Genomic DNA, 19,200 nt, shown 5'->3' on the forward strand with positions numbered 1-19,200 from the left:
AGGGAAGTTCTCCTTCATTACTTTTTCAACTAGGTTTTCGATCCCTTGCTCTTCTTCTTCTCCTTCTGGTATCCCTATTTTATGGATATTATTACGTTTAATATTGTCTTGCATTTCTCTTAATCCTTCTTCATTCTTTCTGAGCCTCTTTTCCTTTTCTTGCTCTTTCTGGGTGTTGTTTTCTAGTTTGTCCTCTAGCTCACTAATCCGATCTTCTGCTTCATCGATCCTGCTTTTCATTCCTCTACTGTATTTTTCAGTTCAGAAATTGTATTCTTCATTGCCTCTTGACCTTTGTTGAGAGTTTCTATTTCCTTTTTCATGTTTATATAGTTTGCAGTGAGATCGTTGTAGGTTCCATCTAATTTCTGAAAGCTCATTGCGAGTTCATTGAACTTCCTGAGAATCATTGTTTTGAACTCACTATCTGATAGTTGAGTTGCTTCTATTTCATTTAGCATTTTTCCTGAGGCTTCCTCGTTTCCCTTTAATTGGGGTTGTTTCTTTATGTTCTCATTGCTCGTGGGTTTCTTCTTTTTTCTTCTTGTTTCTTAAATTGACCTGTTTCCATTCCCTGTAATTATGGTGCGAACTTCTGTGGTAGAATACCTGTGAGATTCAGTGGTGCAATCTCCTTTGTGTGTCCTGGTGTTCACAGCCTCCCCGTACTCTTTTTTTTGTGATCAGTTGGAGGAGTAAGACCAAATGGTTTAAGATAGCAAGACAATCTACTATGATAATTACATTAGCAGCCTGTAGAGAAGAGATGGGTTACCCTTTGGCTCCTTATAGTGTTAACCGTGATCCTCCACCCCACTATCCACGTTTTAGAAAGGATGGAAAGAGGGTAGGACTCTTATTGGGGATGAGAGGATTGTTAGTTGTATCTAGAAAGCTGTGAGGCCATGGGAGGTCAGATTCTAAGGTAGGGTTGGATTAAAGATTAATATATAGGAGTAGTGTGTAAAAGAATAGAGACAACCCCCACAATAGTATAGTTCAGAAAATTGCAAAGTGTGCTGAGCTCAGGTAGCGGTACTGAGTAGTATTTACAATTGCATGGACTAGGTTTTATTAACAGTAATAGTAAAATGTCGGTCTTATGGCAGGATTGAGGAGATCTAGATAACAAGAATAAAGAGTATAGAACCTTGAGAGGTGTATTACTGGAACACAGTTGAAGAATAGTAAATTATGAACACATTGTGACTGAGATACCAGGAGGAACGTATCAAATGACAGTATAACCAGCCAAACAAAGGAGATTATACAGAAAGAAAAAGAATACCAAAATATTATTAAAATAGAAAATGTCGGAAAAGTGAGAAAAAGATAATACAAATTTACAGTAACTTGCAAGAGTAAAAAAAAAAGGAAAGAAAATCAGAAGATGGGGTGCAGGAGAGATAAATTTGGAGTGGAAAGAATAATATTAGGATGAATGGAAGTGAAACATAAGGGATTGCGAGATAACAATAATAAGAATTGAAAAATAAAATGTCACATAAAACATAAGATAAATCAATCAACCAACAACAGCCACAAAACCCAAACCAAACCAAACCAAACCAAACAAAACAAAATAAGAAAAACCTCTTGTTGGTTTCTAACTGGCCAGACCAGTTTTTCTGATCTTGCTGGCTTCAGCTGACTGAGGGACCTTTGAAATGCTTCTCTCTCTTCCCAGCCAGATCTCAGCAAGACTGTCAGGTACCCTGGCGCTCCCGAGCACACTTGCTCTCTAGAGCTCACTGACGCGTTCTTCCGGACTCCAGGGTCCTGCAGATTTCCAGCTCTATGATCTCAGAAGGCACCTGTGACGTTTTGGAATTCACTGCACCCTCCCTGGGAATCGTAAAAGCGCGCGACCCTTCTGGGTTCACAACGCACGCAAGTCAGGCCTCCCGATGGGTCGCAAGCAGAGCCCCTCTCAGCTCTTTGTTTTCCACCAATCCCCACCCCGACTGGGCCAGGGGTGTTGGTGCCTTTCCTGACCAAGGGCGGTCGTGTTGCCTGGAGGCCCTCACTTCTCCCAGGTCTCTGGGTGGGTGTTCATAGTCTCTGGGTGATTTTTTCCCAGACCAACTGGCCAATCTGTTCCTTCAAGCAACACGTTCTCCCCTGGAGTTGCTCATCCTCCGTATTCGGGGGAGGGAGCAGTGACTCCCCTCTCCCGGGAGCCCTGAGGCAGACCTGGGAGCACTGGGCCTGGGGACTGCACACCCCTAGACCCTGAGCTGATCCCTGGGTCCCTTTTGTCCTGAAGCAGTCTCCTTACCGTCTGGTTTTTCAGTGATCGCAATAATTTTTGATGTCCCGCTTTCAAAAGTGATTCGGTAACCTAGTCCACTTGCTCTGTTTCTCCACCAATCCGCGAGTTTCCCTCCTCTTCACAGAAGCCAAAAAAAAACACTGCCTAGAGTAAAGCCACCATCTTCCCGGACTTTAGGATTTTTGATAAAGACATTAGGTCACTACTTTAAGTTTATATACCATTAAATACACATTGTTTCGATAACTTAGGCCACTTGCTCTGTTCCTCCGCTGATCCGTAAGTTTCCCTTCTCTTCACAGAAGCTGAGAATCATGCTGCCTGGGGTAAAGCTGCCATCTTTAATACCTTATGTTGATTCTTCTAATCCATGAACACAGAATATCTTGGTATTTCATTGTATTTTTTAATCTCTTTTAATAGTGCTTTGTAGTTTTCAGTATATAGGTCCTTTATATCCTATGTTAACTCTACTCTTAGTATTGCTGAACAGCAGTTGGGGTCCTGCTGCCTACCACTACCTTCTAGGCAAAATTCCAGACCCAAAGTTTTACCAATAAATGAAAAAAATTTTTATTCAAAAGCTTCACAATTCCTAAATAACAGCTTTCCACATGAATTAGTCACTTAGGCCTATCAATTAAGGCTATATTCTTTAACTCTTTAGTTACGGCTTTAATCACTAACCTTATCAGTTAAGGCTAAACTTTTAACACCCAAGTTCTCCTATCATTCCCCATTTTATCTTATTTCTATAGGGTTAGTTTACAAACTAAAACAACATAAGATACAAAACCTATACAACTTTGGAAGAATGTCAGACTTCTGCCTTGAGCCTGTTCCCTCTAGAACACCCAAAAGATGAACCTGCCACCCTCTGCCAGGCCAGACCGATCCTTGGCTGGGCCTGGAATTTCTTCTTGTCCAAAATACCATCCAATGGGAAATGCAGGCAGCTGCAGCATGATCATCCAGGCATCGATGAGGAAGAGCCCAAGAGCCACAGAGAACCCATGCCTGCCTATCGTAGAGCATTTCTTTTATTTCAAATCTTCTTGCCCATAATTGCTTGTGCTCTGTAGGTATTCAGCTTCTCAGCCAATTCCATCCTACTCTGTTTACCATCACCTTGGCAAATTCCTCCTAAGGCCCCTCTCTACTTCCCCTCAGTGACCTGATCAGATCTCTCTGTATCACTAGGTATTTTATTCTTCTTGTTGCAATTGCAAAAACAATTGTTTATTAACTTTTTTTTTGGTTCCGAATTTCATTGTTAGTGTATAGGAAAGCAGTGGATTTTGCATTTTTCTACAACTTTGACATGTTTTTTTATTGTTTCTAATAGTTTTTTGTGGAGTGTTTAAGGTTTTCTCTGTATAGAATCATGTCCTATGCAAAAAGGTGACAAGTTTACTTCTTTATTTCTGATGTGGATGCCTTTTATTTCTTTCTAAAGGAAAGATCCAGTTATTCCACTGCTGGGAACATGCCCTAAGAATCCTAAAATGCCAATTCAATAACTTGTGCACCCCTATGTGGATAGCAGCACTATGTACAGTAGTGCTGGGAACAGTCTAAGTGCTCATCAGTAAATGAATGGATCAAAAAACTGGTACATTTACACAATGGAATAATATGCAGCAGAAGAACTGGAGAATATTATGCAGTCAATGAAAGACAAATGCCATAGATCTCACCTCTAAGGGAAACCTAAGGGACAAAATAAACTAAAAAACAAAATAGAACCAGAAGCATGGAAACATGGAACAGACTGACAGTGACCAGAGGGGAGGGGGAGGGATATAATAATGGAAAGAAGGAGAAGGGACTAGTCAAAGAACATGTACGAATGACCTATGGAAATGGACAACAGTGTGGGGAGTCACTGTGGGAGTCAGGGGTGAGCTGGGCAGAGTAGGACAAAGGGGGAAAATGAGACAACCATAATAGAGTAACAATAAAAAATTAAAAATGCAAATAAAAGTAACAAATTAAGAAAAAAAATGTTCTTATATAGACACAAGCAGTCCCCTTTGACCTATTTCCTCTTTAGATCTGCATCTCATCTTTGATCATTTTTTCATATTTTATTCCAATGCATTTTTCACTATACAATTGTAATTACCTGCCACAGACTGTATGTTTGTATACCCCCAAAATCCATGTGTTAAAACCTAATCCCTAATCTAATGGTATTTAAAAATGAGGACTCTGGGAGGTGATCAGATCATGAGAGTAGAGTCCTCTAGAGTCCTCTCCATGGGATTAGTGACCTTACAAGATGTGACCCAAAAGAAAGCTTGCTTCTTCTCTTTCTGCTCTCCATTATGTGAAGATACAGCCAAGCATTCATCTGCAAATCAGGAAGAGCTCTCACCAGAAACTGAATTAGCCAGCACCTGGATCTTGGACTTTACAATTTCTGGAACTGTGAGAAATAAATTTCTGTTGTTTAAGCCACTGACATTATGGTATCTTGTTATAGTAGCCCCCATTGACTAAAGCATCATCTGTATGTGCCATGTTTTCTCAGGCTCACTTTCCTTTGCATGTGTTATTTTTACTTCATGGAATGACCTTTCCCCTAGCTTTTTAATGTCAGACTTTATTTAACCCAATATATCCTCTAACATGTAATCAATAGATCAAAAAATATTGAGATATTCTATATTTGCTTTTATGACTATGTTTTCAAAATTCAATGTATATTATACACTTACATCATATTTCAGTTCAAGTAAAAATTTAGTTTCATAGTCATATTGGCCATATTTCAAGTGCTTAATAGCCACATGTAAACAGAGGCTTCCACACTGGACTTTATAGCTCTACAGGATCCTGGAAAGATTTACCTTGACATAGTTATCCATTAAAAACAAACCAAGAAATGACAGAATTGTCATAAAGAAATTTGCAATATAGATTGCAGTATCATAAGAATGACTAAGCATTGATTGGGAATCTTGGTAGAATGAGAGTTGACATACTATTTTTTCCTTCTTAAGTTCTTTGCTTTATATCTGGCTGTTTTCCATGATTTTTTTTTCTCATCTATCTCCAATCTTGTATTCTTGAGGGAAGCAGAAAACAGCCCCTGATATCACAAACTGGTCTAGTAGTCTATCTTCATGCCTCCACAGCCTCATATGTTAATCCTAGATTCATTGACCTGTACTATATGATGGTCTATTTGCTTGCTATTTCTCACATTTAATGGTGGGCTCCTTGAGGCCACAAACTAGACTTTCCCTCTCCCTCATGCCATGGTCGTTGCTGACACAGATATATGATAATTACCATTCGTTGAATGAAAGGACATCAGCCTCTTTTCATAACCCTTAATTAGGACCAGGCACTAAAAAGTGTCAATTTAAATGTGATTTGAGTTCAAATCACTGGGAAGAAGTACTTCTACCTTGCTCCTATCTGAAGTACTGACTCCATTTATCACATTTATTGAGAACATGTGTATACTTTTGAAACTTTATTGTATGATGTATCTTTAGGGCATTTTGCCATATCCCATTAAAATTCCAAACTTTGTTGGATGGGAGGGTTTTCAAGACATTATTAGTTATTGTTAAATGTTCCCATTGACTGTGACAGCCAGATGAAGATAAGGTTCTTTGGGAAAACATAAAATATGAGAAAGAGGGACTCAAATATCTTGGAGAGAATAAAATATGCAAGAGGTAGACAAAAGCAGGAAAATAGTAAAAACAATTATTTCTAGTATCATATCTTTTCCTATTAAATAGATCTACATTCTGCTCTAAGGCCTAAAGTGCATAGTTCATTAAAATAGAGACAGTGATTCAGTCAGATCTGTATTTAAATTTAACTTTTAAAATTCTCAACTCTTTGACTGAGGGAAAAGTTTTCAGCATCTTTGAGCTACATCTGTCATATCAGAAAAGGTGGGTACAGAATGCAAATCTTATAGGGGTACCTAGGAGTATGATACATGCCTGTTGCACACCTTACATGGTATTGGAGTCAATAATCATGAAATCAATAAATGTTACCACATGAATCCTTTTGCGCTGTGCTCAAGAACATCCATGATATGTTAATAATATAATGTTTTGGCCAACAAAAGAATGCCAACAATAGACACCCACATCTATTCCCTGTGTTTGTTTCACACATTTGACCATGTAACTTTCCACATGTCATTTCCATGTCAGAAGTGTTTAACAGATTTACTCCTACTTTAAAAATAAACAGAATTGTTCATGAATTTTAAGCAAAGCCTATGGGTTGGAGTGTTCGTTTTGTTTTTGTGTGAATAAACAGAAACATTTCCTTATTATTTGCATTTTGGGAACCATTTACTTGGCCACTGAAATGTCTACCTAAATACATGCACAAAATTTTAGCATATCGTATGCTTATTAGATGTCTTCTATGTACTAGTTTCACAGCTGCTTTACCTATCATCTCTATCATTACAGTGAAGGAGGTTAACAGTTAAGAATTGTACTGTGATTTTCTAAAACACCTTTCAATCTTACCTGGTATAAGCTTTGAATGTACTTAAATAGCATATATATTTCAGCACAGGGTTACATTCATTGCCCCAAATAGGGAGGCTGCATTCCAAGACTCAGACATCATCTCAGTACAAAAATGTCTCAAAGGTTAAGTTACAACTGCTGGATGTGATGCTGACACATAGAGACCCCACAGGCACCTCACTTGTTTAGTAAAAAATCTGCTGATGCAGTTGGGTTTGGCCTGAGCTTGAGCTCAGAGCTCATAATATCCTGTTCCACCTCAAAATCAAATATAAGTCAATCAAAAGTTATTTTGGGCCTCCACTAAAGAGACATGAATGGAGATACAGTGAAGCCTCATAATGTATATGCCAAGCTGCTTTTATTTTCAAAACACAATTTGAAAAGGCCACCCTAGGCATAACATCTATTTAGACAAATTTGAGATGTTTACCTTGTAGGGTAAATGAAGTCCGTCAAGCTCCCTCACCTGGATGTCTGGGCAACTAATAGAAGCAGTATTCCCATAGCCTTGAGTGGGCCAACATGTGCAGAATCACACTTTGTTATACAATATCTTGGTACCCTGCCAGCTATGTGTGCATTTAGTATATAAGGGAGTTGAGACTCCCTGCCAGTGTGACACATGGCTTGCGGCATACATGGATCAGCCCTACCCTTAAATAAAAGTATGTCAGGCATTCCCCCTGCTCTGTGCATTTTCTTTCCTCTGTCTGAGTCCCAAGTGGCCCTGCCAGGCCTTGAAAGGCTGAAAGACAATTGGCCTAATTGGAAGGATTTGTTTCAGTATGGTGTGGATATTGAAGAGTCCTCAGGTCCCCCAGAGGGGGCTGGGAAGGGTGGTTGGTCACCAGAATGCGTTATCTGGTGGTGAGTTTCCTGGTAGTGGGCTTCCTCCCCCTAGAATTGGCCCAGTGTTAGTGGCTCACCCAACATGGTAGAGGAGGCCCTGTGGGTAGTCAGGGAGACCCCAGAAAAACCAAGTGTCCAGGCAGCCAGGAGCCCATGGGCTGGGTGTTTCTTTCAGCTTTGCAAGTTGAGGCAGAGACTGCACTTCGTGACACAGTGAAGTTAAGTGAACTCCAAGGAAGAAAGGAAGCCTTGGAGGAACACAGAGGCAGAAAGAAAACCTTCAAATGTTCACCCTGGAGGAAGACCTCCAAAATGCAGAGCCGTGACAATCTCCCTTCCCAGTTGTAGTGAACATTTCAGAAGAAGAGGAGGGGAATTGCTACTTCAGTAGCCCCTTTCCCTCCCCTCCCCTATACCCTATACAGACATGGAACACAGTTGCTGAGAGTGACTGAGCCAAAGGACTGAGACCCGGGTTGGGTACTCTGGCGGTGGTGGCACTGGTGCTGGAAAGCTCTGCAGCCAGTGGGCTGGTAGAAAGAGGCAGGGCTCCCCACGGGCAAGTGGTGTGCCCTGCTGCTTCTGTGTGCCAAGGCTGTGCTTGTGGAGCCGAGCATTGTGGTGGTGTTCTAGGACGCAGTGCCACCATGGGTGCTTGGCCTGGGGGCAGCGTGGCTGCTGGCACTGGTAGCACCGACACAGGGCCTCCAGCTCTGGTGCTGGTGTTGGCACCAGCCGAGGTGCAGGTGCTGCACAAGAATGGCTCAGAAGCACAGCTTGTAGCAGTGCTGCACCTGGAGCCGGCAAGGTGCAGGGCTGTGCTGCTCACCTTGCCCATGGCCTTGCCAGTGGGGCTCCTGATCCAAGCAGAAGGCGGTGGCCATAGCCACAGGGGCAGAAACAACAGCGGGGCAAACCAAGGGATGTAGCAGCAGTGTCAGGAGTCAGCACCCACCCAGGTGGAATGAGCTGGGTGGATGCAGGAGACATGCTAGACGCTGCTGCCTGGGCCTAAACACACTAGCAGATGAGGCAGTGCAGCTGCGGGAGGAGCCCACAGAACGTGCAGTGAGCATGGGTCTCCAGGCATCAGTACTGTGTAAGTGCGAGTTCCCAGTGCCTGTACACTGGTATCCAATACAGGCCTCCATTGTCTATCAAAAACCCAGGGATGTGCCTGGAAAGACCTGTCTTATGCATCTGGAGGACCATTTGGCTATCCCAACCTTCCGGAGAAGTGAAAGGAAAAATCCTTGCAAGTTTTGAATAGGGGGAAAGACCAAGAAACCCATCTACAAGGTATGGGCAGGGACTGGAAAAGGTGAAGACTCTATGGCTTTCCCTGGGTACTGGGCAACTACTGCCCAATAAGTATATTCTTTATGTGTTTCCTATTCCTGACTATTTCATGGGCATTAATGTGCTCCAAGAATTGTGGCCGCAAACCACCGTGACGCAGCTCCAGACATTTTGGGGCCTGCTTAGAGTAGAGTGGGCAGAACTGCAAGCTCTGTGGCTCATGGCTGCCGATGAAGCACTGCCTCTGACTATTTGCACAGAGAGTTGGGTGGTATACTGGGGGCTAACATTGTGGATCTCCACATGGCATGCAAATCAATGGATGGTTATACATAGGTCATTATGGGGATAGGCCTTGGGGCAAGATCTATAGGGATTAGGCCACCAGAAGAAAATCACTGTATATCATGTAACCAGGCATGCACCCCTTGGCTTCCCCAGTAATGATGAGGCTAATACTCTAGACAACGTGCAATGGTTAGAGATGGTGTCTACCAGCCCATGAGGTAGGGAAGTAGCCCAGTGGCGACCACATCAGCTCTTATGGTACAGTAGTCTCTTAAAGCAGGGCTTGCAAGCCACAGCTGCCACCCTCACACTGGGGCACTAGACAAAATGCTTGTGAACTGTCCTCTGGACTCTAAATGAGAGGAGTCATAGTGGCGGGGCGGGGGCGGGGGGGTGGTGCGGGGCGCTCTAATGGAAGACTTACTCCAGTGGACTGCTGCTCCCATTCAGCTGTAGGTACATATTAAGGATGCCTTGCTGAAACCAAGCATGGGAAAAATAGAATATTCTCTTGCTTGCACCTGAGGGCCTGGAGTGAGGGCAAATAGACACTTGGGAAATAATAGGCCCCACATGTGTTGGGTGGCTCTTGTTATCCCCTGGGCTCAAGGGGTGGAGAGTAACTTGCAAGTAGTGCCCTGGGTGATTAGGACATGCCCCCCAATCTTAAAAGTGACATACCCAGAGCCAGCAGATCACAAAATGCTTCTTTGTGGCACCTTTGTGATAACCTTATGGCCCATATGAGTTCTCCACTGTTGTTGCAAGTAGATTCTGAACCCCTAGTTGAGGCACACAAGGTATAGTATTCACACCCAGGAAGGCCCTCTCTGTCAGCCACTGTCTCATCTGCTGACCAGAAATTTGCATGTATATTGTCTGAGGGTCGTGAATTGCCATTGTTGATGTCTATAACTTCGTTTTAATTTCACACTTAGGGTACAAAGTAACACCTTACTGGGCTGGGTTCATATCTATGCCTCAGTGGCTAACCAATCAGCATGCTGAGTCTGCACTGAAATTCCCCTGGGCACGTCAGCCGGCCTCCCATGACACTTCTCTCTAACTTCTGCCTCAAATTGGATTTGGTTACAGCACCATTGGAATAGTGCACATCCCTTGTGGAATGTGACCTGGACCGACATCTACACTGGCGCCAAGCAGCCATATGACTAGCTTTGGCTGTTGGTCAACTGCTCCATGTGAGGTGCCTCTGGGCTGGATTTCAACAGGTCTGTGTCAGAATCATACTTGTAATCATTGCTGGGAGGCACAGATCAGTGTGTGGGCTGTGGTTCCCACAGAGGTCCTCTGGGTATGTTGCTCACACGGGTGGCCTTACTTGACTGGCAATGGACTGGCTGCTTTACCTAGGGGTGGTGTTATTTGTTGCTTGCTACTACAGCTTGTACTGCTGTTACTGTACCTGGGTGTAGGACTCTGCCCTTCTTGCCAAGGGACTTTCATGGAAGACACCCTTGTGTAGATTGTACCGTGAGGAACCCTGAAGGGGTAGATTGTAGGTTAAATGGAGTCAAAATTCATCACCCAGATTTCTGGGCAACTAAGATAAGCAGCATTCCCATAGCCTTGAGAATGGGCCTGATGAGCAGTATTCCTATAACCCTGAATGGGCCCACATGCACAGAATCACGTTTTGTTATACAATATCTTGGTACCCTGCCAGCTTTGTGTACATGTAGTATATAATGGAGTTGAGACTCCCTACTGGTGTAACACACTGCTTGCGGGGTGTGTGGATCGACCCACCCTGAATAAGAGCATGTTAGGCATTTCCACGGCTCTGTGCATTTCCTTCCATCTGCCCAAATCCCAAGTGAACCTGCCTGACCTTAAAAGGCTACAACACCTACCTCCTCCAGCTTGTCTACTACAATCATAATTCTAGGAGGATAGCTGTCAGCAATGCAGCCACATTCTTTTCCATTGTCAGTTATACCAATTAAGTCAATAGTCTGATAGCAAAACATGTTTCCTAAATTCTACAGTATTTGATTTTCACTGTCACTGGGAAAAGTACATTTTTAGGATTGACTAACAGAATATTGTAGTTTCTGAGTCAATCTTTCAATGAGTTTAAGAATGCCTTAAAAAGAGACAAACAAGGCAGCTGAAGAAATGATCAATTAGGGCCCCATAATCTCTCTCTCTACCAAAATGTACTAAGCCTATCCAAGATTTTTAAGGAAATATATCTCTCGCCCTGGCTGGCATAGCTCAGTGGATTGAACGTGGGCTGTGAACCAAAGCATTACAGGTTTAATTCCCAGTCAGGGCACATGCCTGGATTGCAGGCCACATCCCCAGTGGGAGCCACGTGAGGGTAAACCACACATTGATGCTTCTCTCTCTCTCTTTCTCCCTCCCTTCCCCTCTCTAAAAATAAATAAATAAAATCTTAAAAAAATAAAAATAAATATATCTCTCAAATTTCACATAATGTGTGCACACACACGTGCATGTACTCACATCTTCACATAAATGTGTTTGTATTTGAAAATCCTATATGTTGTACACTAGAACAATATTGGATTCATCCCTAGAAACCATGCTGAATCCCTGGGTTGAGCTGTGTCTTTCTATTCTAGTGCTCTCCTAGCATTCTATGCCTACTTCTAGCAAAAACAAGACATCCTAGCTAAACTATTAGTATGTTAGTGTAAATATGTATAGGCACTTATTGAGAACATGATTGTGTTTTATTCACCTGAAGTTTTCTTCAGCAAATCACACAAGGTTTGGTATATAGGGAGTGCTTAAGAAATATAAGTAAAATATAAATAAAATGTACTTAAAGTAGAATAAATGTTAGAGACATTAACTGCTGATATAATTTTGAGGACCAGGTAATCTGTGTGGGAAGATGTTAGGGAGGTGATATGAAGAAGGTGGGAATAGGTCACTAGTAAGTGGTTGCAAAGAATTTATATTTAGTCATTTTCATTTAAAATGGCATTTTGAGTTTCATTTTAAATTCTTCATTCATTTATTCACTTGTAAATACAGTATATTAAGTGTCTTTTCTGAATCACATCGCATAGTGAATCCCAGAGTTGTAACAGTGAATAAGAAAGGCTCTTGAGGAGAGTAGTATGTTCTCAAGGATCATGCAATTGCATCTGCTAGACAATGACATATTAATTTAAATGAGCTCTTATTTTAAAATATGAAGGAGAAAAATAATATCTTCAATTGGTAGGTGAGAACACTAAAGTTCAGGTACTGTAAGTAATACATCACATATCTAGGAGAGGTTGATATAGTATTCAAACCTAAGACTCTCACCAGAAGTTCTTCCTCTTTTTTTTTCACTACCCCATAATGCCTTTAATAGACAGGAGGTTGTGGGTAGGTAAAGGGAACCAGACTGTATGGTGGTAAGGAACATGCCCTTTCTATAATAAGGTGCATAATAGCAAGCCAGATTTGTTTTCAGGTGTGTTACATTAGGGCTTTACTTATTGACCACTCTGAGTAGCTTCCCCTCTGAGCAGCCAATTTAGTCACCAAGGCAGCGAAAATAGGTTTTCTAGATGTTTTCCTTTGCTCTAGCCCCAGGAACTGACCACAGGACCTCACCCCACCCCAAATTAGTTCTCAACAGAAAGCACTTTGGTTACCAGTCTTTTTTTGAACCATGGAGGCTGACTTTAGATCCAGCCTGAACATAATTCCAAAAACCACACATAAAGAGAATGATGTGGCGTAGAAAACAGGACTGGATGGACAGAGATTATCTGACAGAAGCATCTAGTTTATTTGCCATTAATAACAAGGCATCCTACTTCCCTGGGCCTGTCACAACCTGGCAGTAGTTACTCCCTGGGGATGGCCTCCTACCTCAACCCCCTGCCTTGGCTGAGTGGAACCACTGCAGAGGTATCTATGGACTTGAATTATTATTTCTAAAAAAAACAGTACCCTACAGAGTTCTAACCTCTGAATGACTTCTCCATTCACAAAGCAGAATTCTGCCTACCTGACTTTTCCAGTCTTCCACATTCCTCATAAATGAGGGAATTTAATGTCATACTAGTTCTCTTCTGTTTTCCATATAGGCACTCCCTTTAATAAATGCACAGGCAATCAATTTAATTAAAAGGTTAACACCAGAACAATCTAATCTTTACTCCCCACCATAATTATCTGATTTACCTGGGATTGTAACATATATGAGAATCATAGAGAAGAAAAGAAGGAAAAGGCATTAAGCCAGTTTTACAACTAGATAAATCAAAGAACAGCTGGGGAGGGCTCAGTGTAGTGTATAGAAGAACACAGCCATTTGAATTGAGATGTTTTGATTTTTATATCAGCAAGATTTTCATCATTGGGTTATTTGAGCAAGTCCCTTCTCTTCTCAAGGGTTCATTTTTCTGATCTGTTAAATGACAAGGGTTTCTCAAACTTGCTAAAATATGAGAATTACATGAGATACTTATCAAAACATAGGTTTCCAGGACATACATCAAATAAACCAAATGTGAACCTTCAGAGAAGAAGAGGTCACTTCTTGTGTTCATGCTGGACAAATACAGGTGCTCTGGGTAAAGGATCCCTGCATTCTTGCCCCGCTCTGACATCTTGGTCCATATGTGATGAGAGTCTAAGGCACCATTCCATTTGGGTTATGCATAGAAACAAAATCAGGGGTTCAGGATTTTTTCAGAAGTTCTTTGAAGATACTAAAATGTCAGAATCCAGAAAGTCATGGTCACCCCTGGAAAAATTCAAAAGCCAAACAAATGTATTAGTAGCTTGCCAAACTCCCTTTTAGAGGTCTCTGCTTTGTCTCTGTTGCTCTACCCTTTGCTCTAGGAACTCTTTGGTCCAGTGCTGGTCTATGACTTACATAGTCTCCCCATCATGTCCACCTAAAACATTAGGGCCCCATTCTCTCATCATATCTCATTTCCTGTCAGTTTTCTATTCTCATGTCTGTGTCATTAGACAGTAACTGAGAATAAATTAATATTTATATATTAATAACTAGTGTGGGCATAAATGTATTTCCTCAGGCAGAGTATCTGCATTTTAACCAGGAATAACACCTAAATTTAAAAGAATGATTCTCTGTTGGAATTTTGAATAACATGCACAGTCTAGTGTGGAGATTTTGGGGGCCACTGGGTTGCTTCTGGCATACTAAATTACATCATATCATGATATAATATCACATCATGAAATCGAATGAATTAATGGGGCTTTATTTTTTAATACTTTGATGCATATAGATTTACCCACTAGGCTAAAATTATTTCTTCTTTATCTACATGAAAAGGAATTTTAAAAATTTAATATAAAATCCACTTAGCCTTTTCCAATTTTATGAACAAACTTATTATTTTCCCCATTAAGATCATCCCTGAATCACAGTCTACTAACAATGAAGTCTGATTCCCCCAATGCAAATCTAAAAATAAATTAGAATCATATGAAACATGTACTTCTTTGCTTAAGGTTTAGCAAGGAATTATGATGGTGTCAAAACCACACATTACTACATATGAGAATAATTTAGTGCAATTTTTTCCTGTAAAGCTAAATGGACATACTTGATTTTCTAAGTAATATTTGCAACATTAATACCAAATGCCTAGGGATTTTCCTATATGGAGATTAGACAATAAATGGAGGATAATGTTACTGGAAAGTACATAACTTAAAAAATTTTTTTCACTTGTATTCATCTTATTAGTTCACATAAACTCTCAGTAGGAAGGCCAAAGGTTTTGTTTTTTTAATTTTGTCAAGAAATGCACAGTGACTCAGTGCCTAGATTCTACACAGAGACTTTTTTTAACTGGAATGGGTATCTACCATATTTAACTGTGAGTTCCTAGGCAAGTGAATGGATTCCCTAAACTTGAGGTTTCTCAGTTAGAAAGTGAGTATTAAAATGCTATGTACACAGTACAATTTCTATGAAGAACAATTGAGGTCATGCATGCAAGAAGCTTAAAATAGCACATTGGCACCCAGTTATCACATGATATTAAGGATATGTATCATTATTGTTACCCAATAGCTTTCTTACACAGGTGGATTATTAACTGAGGACAGTCTTTGCATATACAGTTCTTAATTACTGTCTATCACTTTGGTCTAAATCATAACTAACTTCCTTGTAAATATGCTGAATAATAAAGGAAGTCCTGGAGAACATTATGCTAAGTGAATAAGCCAGTCAGAGACAGACAAATTCCTTATGATTTCACTCATGTGTGCAACCTAATGAACAAACTGAACTAATAAGCAAAATAAAGACACACTCACAGCTGAGCAGGCTGATAGCTATTGGGGGAGTTAAGGGGTGGAGTCAAAAAGGAAAAAGGACTCATAGACTTGGGCAACAGTGTGGTGATTACAGGGGGAAGGAGGATGTAAGGGGGATAAATGGTAATGGTAATGGAATAAAACAAATTTTAAAGTAGCAGGTTAAAAAAAGGAAAGCTCAAGAATCTTTTTTACCCCTGGCAATTAAACCTGGCAGTCTTGTCCCAAGCCACGTTTTCCAGGCTTTCTCTCTTCCAGTCACCAGCCAGGGTAGCAGTAACCCTTTCTCATCTTTGCTCACCAGACCCCTCTGCATGTGGGAGGAGAAGCTTTAGGAGAAGAGCAAGAAAACTCTGTCTCCTTGTTCACCATAGGTTCCTCCTCCAATGAAAATGATGAACAGACATATTCATTGAAGGTACAATTGTGACTTTTGTTCTCCATGTGTCCATTTTAATTTATTACCTAATGATTTTATTTTTATTTTTCCATTACTATTAAAGAGAGAAGAAGACATAAAGGAAGGCGGAAAGAGAAGCATCAATTGGTTGCCTCTCATACATGCCTAGGCTGAGGTTGGAACACTCAACCTAGGTATGTGCCTGACCTGGAATGGGAATCAAAACCATGAACTGTCAGTTACCAGATGGCAGTCCAAAAAAATGAGCTACCCTTGCCAGGGCTATTCCATAATGATTTTAATGTGAATGAATCGAGGTGTCCCTTGATGAAGTCAGTAACTATTTATTGAGAGTGAACATTATAGCCAGTGCAATTCTAAGGACAAAACATATATTAATGAAAAAGAAAAATAAGGTTTTCATTCACAGGGCCCTTATATATGTATATAGGTATACATATACAAATGACCAAATGCTTACAAGTAATTACAAGTATATCATGAAAGAAAAGTAGAGGTGGTATAATATAGTCAAGGATTTGGAGAAAATAACATATAATAATAAAACAAGAGAAAAACAAATTACAGTTAGATAAAAATAAGGAGAAAAGGTGTTCTTTTCAAAACAGAATATATAAGAAGGCCATCTGAAGGAGGATGTAAAAAAAACAAAAGCATGGTGCATGAAAGGAATTGAGGATGGGGCAAAAATGTAACAGAAAGAGAAGCAGGGCCATCTTGTTTATAGTTTAGGAGGCAACGTTAAAGATTTGAATTTTTTTGACAGCAGTGTAAATCATTGAAAAGTTTTTTTCTCTAGAATAATTAAGACCTCAGGATTATTATTTATTTTTGTAAATGATTTTGTTGTTGTTCAATTACAGTTATTTGTATTTTCTCCCCACCATTCCCCTCCACCCCAGCCAAACCCACCTTCCTTCCTTGCTTCCACCCTCCCCCTTGGTTTTGCCCATGTGTCCTTCATTATAGTTCCTGAAAACCCTTCTCCCCACTGTTGTCTCCCCCCTCCCCTCTGGTTATTGTTTGATTGTTCTCAATTTCAATGTCTCTGGTTATATTTTGTTTGCCTTTTTTCTTTTGTTGATTATGTTTGAATGTAATAGGTAATTTATGATATAAAGGAAGTGTTGTTGACTGTTTGAGGTACCATAATAATACAGTGGTGAAGATTTTTGTCTCTATTTATTTTTATTTTATTTGGGTTAGAAGTTTCAGGTATACAACATAACTTTTCAATATTTGTATATTTTGCAAAACGATCACTGCAGTAAGTCCAATTAACATGTACCACCATTAAAAAAAAGAGCTCAGGATTATTTTAAAGAGACCTCTCTGGCTGCAATATAGAGAAGTAGAACTTGTAAATTATTAAGGTGGGTATAAAAAGAGATGAAAAAATGATAGGGGAGGTAGGAGAGATTCTGGATTGAAAAAATTAACAAAAAGTTATTGTTTACTGCAATGAGCAATATTAAAATAAGATGATTGGGACATGCTGAGTTTGATTGCTCTCTAGGACATCTCAGTGGAGATATTGTTGAGAAGAAAGCTGAATGTGTGCATAGGGAGGTCAGAGTAGTGATCTTGCTTAGTGCATAATGTATAGCATCAAAGCCATGGAAGTATAAGAATTAACCTAGGCAAAGAGTATATATAGTAAAAAAAAAAAGAAATACAACAATCTAAATTGAACCTCGAGTAACTACAAATTTTAGAGACTAGTTTTATTGTTAATTACAGTTGTCCCACATTTTCCCCCATTGCTCACACAAGATTTCTTCTCTCCTTCCTCCCTTTCTTCTTCCTTCTTCCCTCCTCCTCCTGCTTCCTCCCTTCCTTCCTTCCTTCCTTCCTTCCTTCCTTCCTCTTTCCCCTTCCTTCCTTCCTTTTATCTTTTCCTTTTTATCCTTCTTTTTCTTTTCTTTCTTTTCACTGTAACCCACTTTAGTGCCAGCAGCCTATGAGCCAAGGTCAGACAATGGTTCAAGGATATAGTTTGCTCTGGCATGGCCCACTATGAAAGACCCAGGGGGGTTATGCCATAAATCCAAATCCATGAATATGCTTGTGAGTAATTATTGGTGTAATTATTGGTACCCTCTATTTCTTAATCCTTGTCTCAGAAAATCTCTGTAATAATCAGGATATGGTATGCTATAAAACTAATCTCAAAAGTTTATTTCTTTAATTTATCATATATGTATTTCAGGTTTTTTTTTAAATTTTAAAGATTTTATTTATTTATTTTTAGAGAGGGAAGGGAGGGAGGGGGAGGGAGGGGGAGAGAGAGAGAGAAACATCAATGTGCGGTTGCTGGGGGTTATGGCCTGCAACCCAGGAATGTACCCTGGCTGGGAATCGAACCTGGGACACTTTGGTTCCCAGCCCGTGCTCAATCCACTGAGCTACGCCAGCCAGGGCTTTTTTTTTTTTTTAATTTCAGGTTTTAAAGGCAAAAGAGGTTTAGACTAATAAACAATCCACTGTACTTTAAACCCACAACCTCCATTCTATACAGTTAGAAAGAGAGAAAGCTGGGAAGTTGTATGTCAGTTTTTGTGTGCCTCAGTCATGAAGGAATGCCTGTTATTTCCTCTTACAGTTGCAGTGATCAGAACAAGTCACTCAGCCCTCTCTAACTAAAGGAGGGCTGGAGAATGCAGAGTAGTTCATGTAATTCTGGGAGACACCACTGTCTTTGCCACAGTGTACTCTTCTGGTTACTTAGCATTTCTCCATTCTTTTTTCCCCCACACATATGATACATTCAAATCTTCAACAAATGATGAAACCCAAAGTGTCATTCATCCAAGATTTTAAGCTCAAAGTCTGGAATCTCAGGGTGATTTTCTATAGTTTTATTCAATGGTTCCAAACATAGCTTGTCCTAGACTAGAGGTCTATAAACAAAAAAGAATCATTTACATCACCTATACTGCACTGTTAAAATGGAATGGAGATGAAGTGACCACAATAAACCCTGATCTCATTCAGAAAGGGGAAGGGAGAAGTAATGGGATCCATAAAAACCTGAATTCTGATAAGGAGAATACTGTCAAAGCCTCCGGTTCTGGGCTAAAGAACACTTTTTGACTAAATCTAATTTTGTTTCCAAAAAACAAAGGCCTTTGATTCTACTCTCTGGAGTGTTCTTGCTTTCCCACTATACTTCTGAGATATACCTTAAGTTAGCATTGACAATCTTTCTCATCCTGGGAGCTCTTGAAGAAAGCTGAAAGACCTAAAAGTTGTTT

The 19,200-nt window shown here is 40.4% G+C and overlaps 1 non-coding gene across 1 annotated transcript; it reads right to left on the bottom strand.

Moving 5' to 3' along the window:
- Positions 1-17,874: 17,874 nt before the first annotated feature.
- Positions 17,875-18,005, bottom strand: LOC114495850. Its single transcript, XR_003684515.1, has one exon. It is a non-coding gene; the product is annotated as a small nucleolar RNA SNORA42/SNORA80 family (small nucleolar RNA).
- Between the last annotated feature and the right edge of the window lie 1,195 nt (positions 18,006-19,200).

Source organism: Phyllostomus discolor, chromosome 4, assembly GCF_004126475.2.
Source record: "Phyllostomus discolor isolate MPI-MPIP mPhyDis1 chromosome 4, mPhyDis1.pri.v3, whole genome shotgun sequence".
Taxonomy (NCBI): domain Eukaryota; kingdom Metazoa; phylum Chordata; class Mammalia; order Chiroptera; family Phyllostomidae; genus Phyllostomus; species Phyllostomus discolor.